This window comes from Haemaphysalis longicornis, unplaced genomic scaffold (assembly GCF_048455015.1).
Source record: "Haemaphysalis longicornis isolate Haplotype H1 unplaced genomic scaffold, Haemaphysalis longicornis Haplotype H1 scaffold_1, whole genome shotgun sequence".
Classification (NCBI taxonomy): Eukaryota; Metazoa; Arthropoda; class Arachnida; order Ixodida; family Ixodidae; genus Haemaphysalis; species Haemaphysalis longicornis.
Genome location: NW_027526203.1, coordinates 238,166,393 through 238,172,624, shown reverse-complemented (window position 1 = coordinate 238,172,624; position 6,232 = coordinate 238,166,393). Strand labels below are relative to the sequence as shown.

The window sequence follows — 6,232 nt, the reverse complement described above, 5'->3', positions numbered from 1 at the left end:
TCCAAGATGCTGAAATATTCGCCTCTGTTTAAGCTTGCGAGCATGTCCTCTATAACCGGAAGAGGGTAGTGCTCCACCTCACATGCCGGGTTAAGGGTGACCTTAGGCCCAAATTTTAAAACCTTCCTTACCTTACTAAGGTCGCCTTAGAACTCGCAAGGAGGCCTTAGTTCAATTTTGGAACGTTCCCTACTGAGGATTCCTTACGAAACGCTCCCTTGATGTCTCCTTACTGCAAGGTCGCTCGCGGGCTACCTTGATGCGACCTTACCCCGCTCTTTCAACTGGGCGCACACTTCTCCGCAGCACTCGGCACACGCCTTGTTAGGCCGCGCGGAACGCTGGGAGCTCCGTCCGGCGGTGCTGCGGGAGGAACGCGACGGCTATGGCGTCCGAGTTTATTGCTTCGTACGACAGCTGGGCGCACTTGGCACTGTTTTGCCTGCGGGTGGACGACTTCATGTGCGGCGACGTGTACAGATATCCGTCGCTCACGATGAGGCAGCCGCGAGACCGCCTCAACCCGATAGAGCTGTACAGCGACGACGAGTTTTCATTCCGCTACCGCTAGCATCGGGGCGGATATTTGATCGCCGCTATCTGTGCAACTGCGAATGGCGATACCTAACACAACTTTTCACCACAGTATCATCCCTTTTCTCGCATGTGAAAGTTTATTTCAGCTATAATTGCTGTTTGAGAGATCGGTGATCGAGACATCTGCCGTAGCATGTTTCGATGCTTCCGAGCAGGTACCACCATCTTTCGGCCGCTCGGCGCACCGCGCGCCGCGATAACCGGTCGGACCAGCGAACCTGCGCGGCCGGTCAGTGTAGTGTTAGCATCGAGGCAGATATCTGATCGCCGCCTTTAAATAAGCGCTGATAACGATCCCTAGCACAATTTTTTATCGCACTAACACCTACCTTATCGCACTTAAAACTTCTTTTGACGGTTGACGGTGGTCGGCGACCTCGTCAACGTTTCGCAGCCCACGGTCAGCAATGGGCTCTGGGAAAATACGCAGGCGGTGTGCTTGCGCCTGTTCCCAAAGTACGTCGGCTACCAAACGCAACAAAGAGGAAACGCTTATGACGCGGAGTTGTTTTACATCACGCGGGCACACGTTGGGCATGCTGTTGTATTCGTCGCAAAGTCGCTTCCACACTTTAGGTTTCGCTTGCAGCGACATGGCGTTGCTCTTGTTGCACTCTACAAAGTTTTTGTATTTTCGTGCCAGTTCTTGGAGAAGTTCTTTTTTTTTCTTCTGTGTAATCCACTTTCCCGGGCATGGTTACACTGGCGCTACCCTGGCACAAAACGTTGGCTCCCACGTTTCGACGCTAAATGCGATGTTGACAAAAATCGACGTGAGACTGTTGCCAGACTAGATTTGACTTACAAGCAACTGTAGTAACCGACCGGTACAACTTGTTTCAAGAACTGCGCAATAAGCAAACATTAAATATATATGCCCGTATAAATGTAAAACACGACAAATTGCATGCCTATCACGGCTATTGAAGGCACATTTTAAGAACAAATTGCGCTTACCCTCGCACCCATGTGCACGAATGGCTTCCTTGACGGGAGTAAGAGCGGCCTTTGGTAAGGAAGGTTGAGGACGGCTTTAAAAATGAGAATCGGAGCTGCAAGGTCGCCTCACTGTAAGGGAGCATGAAGGGCTCCTTCCGTAAGGTGAGGAAATAGGGTAAGGTAAGGAAGGTTTTAAAATTTGGGCCTTAAAGTCACCGCATCTCCTCACGCTTCCGTCCTTTTTCAAAACGACCACGATAGGCGTAGCCCATTCTTCACGTTGCACGGGCGATAGAACACCAAGTGACACCAGCCGATCAATTTCACGAGAGACCTTATCGCGGAGGGCGTAAGGAAGAGATCTGGGGTTACAGAATTTCGGTGTCGCCGTCTCCTTGAGTTTTAGGCTGGCTGGTGGACCTTTGATTATTCCAAGGTCTGTTGAGAAAACATCCTCAAACTCGCCGAGCAGTCGGTTCAGCATATGGTCGCTTGGCTCGGCACTTGTTGTAGGGTCCGGCGCAGTCAGGTCTCCAATGGGAACGCCCGTCTTGTCAAGCAAAGCAATGAGATTGCGGCCACATAGGCTGGGTCCTGCACAGTCAAGCACGATCAGCGGACAAGGCACAGATACATTTTTATACCTCACTGGAAGTTCGAGTTCACCCAACACCGGAAGCTGTCCCGCGTAACACGACAGCTGGATTCGTGGTGGCTGTAGGCGCGGCCACTGCGTGGTGTCGATCGTACACTTGGCGCGATACGACGCAGACCGGGGAACCAGTATCGACTTCCATGGCTAGTTCTACGTCGCCTCATCGAAATGTGCGGCGTATGGGTGGTTCCAAATCGTTTTGTCTTCCCGAAATCAACGTCTAAACGTGTGCGCTATCCATGTCGTCGTTGCTAGACGCGCTTTCAACTGTCAGTGCCTTTACACTCGCTGCCCGCCTTCCCACCTTTGCATCAGTTGCAGCACCGCAGCATTTCTTTGCCAAATGACCGCGTCGCCCACAGCGATAGCAACGTGCGTTAGCCCAGCGGCAGGCGTTATCGTCGTGCTTCGTGCTTCCACATCGGCCGCAGTCATGCGACGCGGCTCGTGTACGGTTACCTCCAGAGGGTGAGCGATGACGAGCTTGCATTTTAAAGCAAAGCTTTTTACCTCTACCCCCCAAGGGTTCTTTCGCGACCCCAGAAAACTCCAGCGAACAAATAAAAGAATTTACTGGCACCGCCGCGAATCGAACCTGGAACTAATAGACTAACAAAGCGAGAGCCCGTTGTCTTACCGATTTAGCTACGAGCTCACGCGAAGACGGGAAAGACAGGTGGTGTACTCACCAAGCACATCTACGGCTTTTCCAACTGCGTTCTCGCTGAATGCCACATGAAAGCGTCACGCGACCACTCACGCCATCTAGCTGCCCTGAGCGCACCTTGCTCATGTGCTAGGAGTTACAAAAAAAAGGAAGCTCACACCAATGCATGGCATCTCAGTTGTAGTACGTGAATGTGTAAAGCCTGTGTCCTCCATGTTCACGTAAAAAATCACCGCTCCTTGTCGTCGCCCTCACGCCAAGTCAAGGAATACATTCAAAAACTCCTTGATGGCCAGGCCATCACTCCAAGTCCCAGCATCAATATCCTGGGCCTACATCTACAGGCTAACACCAAGAGTGACGTCTCCTTGCAGCGCCTCAAAAACAGCATTGATCAAATCATACACATCATCAGGCGAGTTGCGACCAAGAAGCGAGGCCTAAAGGAATCAGCTACTTTTCGATTAATTCAAGCTTTTGTCTTCTCGAGAGACACTTACGTCAACCCCTTGTCTTCTTGTCGACAAGGAGGATGTAGAGATGCTTTATATAATGATTAGAAAGGCGGTCGAGCAGACCATTGGTCTTCTCATGAGTGCGTCCACACAGAGGCTGCTTAGCACGGGGCTACACAGCACGGTGGAAGACCTGATATAAGGCCCTCTTTCTAACCAGATTGTCCGAATCGAACTGGAGTGGGTAACCGCATGCTTCACCAGACTGGCTGGGCAGCCCAGAATGTCACTCCGATTGACGTACTCCAGAACTCTTGGCGACTCAAACTCAAACTTCGCTTAGAAATATGAACCCCTCACACGACGAGGGTCACCGAACAGCACGGGCTCAAGCACTAAATACCACACTCGGCGGGGATCGCGCAGTTATCCACACAGACGCCTCCAAACATCGAGGGCAGCAATGCGCCATCATCGTGGCTGCCTCCAGAACCAACCTCCTTGCGTGTACCTCGCTTAGGACCCAAGAAATGACGCCAGCAGAAGAGGCAGCCATCACCTTGGCTCTTACTCAGCCATGGGTTCAGAGGGTAGTCACCGATTCCCAGCAAGCCCACTGGAATTACCAGTCGGGTTTGTGTCCTGACCTGCAATGCGCGTCCTAAAAAACCACTCTCCAAACGGTTCCATTCAGCTCATCTGGACACCCCCTCACGCTTCAATGGAGGGCAACGAATACGCCCACCCAACAAGCCGGCGCTATTACCTCCCGTGCTATAAAGTTGAACGAGGACAGTCACCCGCTTTTCGCGTTCAGGGCCATAACCCAGCATTATCGCCTTCTGAGACAGACCGCACCTTCGTCTTACCCTGACCTTTCCAGAGAACAACAAATTACCCTACGACTCATACAAACCCGGCTCCTTCCCACAGCCTGCGCGTCTTGACTTAATGCATCCGAATCGCTACGACGCTGAGTGAAAGTTTGCTCAGAAGTAGGAACACTCCGCCTCGTAATCGGAGTGTGCGACTTTAGCCCTGAGCACCCTCCTCTCTTTCCGTCAACTACCCAACAAGGGCAATCGGAGATGCTGCTGCCCAGGCCCTGTCTACCTACCCAGCTTCAGCGGGTGGACAGAACAGAGGCCGCGCTTTGCATATGGGCCCCACAGAAGAAGGAATCACTCCCCTGGTCTGCACTCTGGGCCGCCCAGAAATCTGAACAGACGTATTTCTTCCTCCTCCTTTCCCGTCTATGCCGCAAATCTCCTTGCCTCCATCCGCGGCGCAGAGACGGAGAAGTCAGATCGTCTAACACTGTGTTGGAGCTTACTTCTATATATAATATATAGAAAAATTTTATAAAAAAAGAGTCCACTCTTGTGCTACGCCAATACAACTGAACCTACCACCGTTCATGCATCGTGCATTGATTTAACCTAACCAAGAATATCTCTTTGAAGTAATAAATGGTGCGGTTAAGTGAATTTCACTTCTCTCTGGTTTTACTATTTCTAGAGCGATGTGAGTGAATTTAAGTGACGTCACATGGGTAATAGTTGTGGGGGCCGTTTACAGCTTTGCTTTCCAACCACATTCACGGGGTGGATTGGCGCGATTTTTTTAGCACAGTCGGCGGTTCTGCACTCATATCTTTCGCATCGCTGTCGGTTGCCTCGGCTGCAATGGCCATTGTTTCAGCCTCCTCGAGGTTTAAATCTTTCTTTGCCAGTAACTGCTTGCCCAAGTTAGTTGAGCGTACGCCGCAAACAATCCGGTCCCTCAACATCCGGTCTAGCGCACTTACAAAGTTGCAATTGCCTGCTATGCGCCGTATTTCGACTAGGAACGCGTGCACCGACTCCCCTTCTTGTTGGCACCGGGTGAAAAACTTGTAGCTTTTTGCTATCTCGTGACGCTTGGGATCGTAGTAGTCATTTAAGGCTGCGACCGCTTCGGCGTAAGTAAGGGAATTCGGCGTCCGAGGTGCAATTAGCCCCGCTAGCACTTGCACAGTCTGCGTGTTGAGTGCTGCCACCAGAAGTGCTCTCTGCCTTTTGGAGTCAGTAATAGCATTTGCTTCAAAATACGCTTCAGCCCGAATAAGGTACGCTTTCCACTTCTCTTGTGTCGTCGAAGACCGGGAGCTGGAGGCTGGTCATGGTCGTCGGTACTTGTTGCGGCAGGCCGTCGGCTTCAACGTTCAGGGCAGCATGGGCGGTTTCCGGACTCGTCGCCACTGTAGTAACAAAGGCGCGCGCAGCGCAGCAGCATGGACGATGGTCGGGCAGTCAACGACAGCGTTTATTGTCAGAAGCGTGATTATATGCGTTGGCATCAAGAGAGGGTAAGGGAGGAGGGAGAGAGGGAGAATGAAGGCGCACAGGGCCAAAAAGAAAAGGTGCGCGCGCAGCTGGTTTTCCTGGCCGGTACAAAACGAACGAATACAGCACGGCCTCACCTTGAATTTAACCCAATTTATGACTCATAATGACTATCTCATGATTAGAACAACGAAGACTTTTTTTTTATTTGTACCACGTGATTCCCCTCGTCAAGACCGTAAATTTGATACCCTACGCGCCCTAGCGGGGTCACTTGGAATTTTAAGCCATTGTAAGACTCGCCATGACTATTTCATGGTTATAACCAGGACGCATTTTTGTATTTCTCCCACGTGATTCCGCTCATCAAGACCATTAATTTGATACCCATCACACCCTAGCGGAATCAATTTGAATGTTAAGCCAATCAATGACTAACCATGACTATCTCATGATATAGCCATACCGCATTTTTGTCCCACATGATTTCCCTCATCGGAACCTTCAATTTGATGCCCCGCAAACCCAGTGGCGTCATTGTGAATTTTAACCTAATATATGACCCACCTTGAGTATGTCATGATAATAATCAGGA

The 6,232-nt window shown here is 51.0% G+C and overlaps 1 pseudogene; it reads right to left on the bottom strand.

The window, feature by feature from the left end:
• Positions 1 to 4,910: 4,910 nt before the first annotated feature.
• Positions 4,911 to 5,609, bottom strand: LOC144158258 (uncharacterized; annotated as a pseudogene).
• Between the last annotated feature and the right edge of the window lie 623 nt (positions 5,610 to 6,232).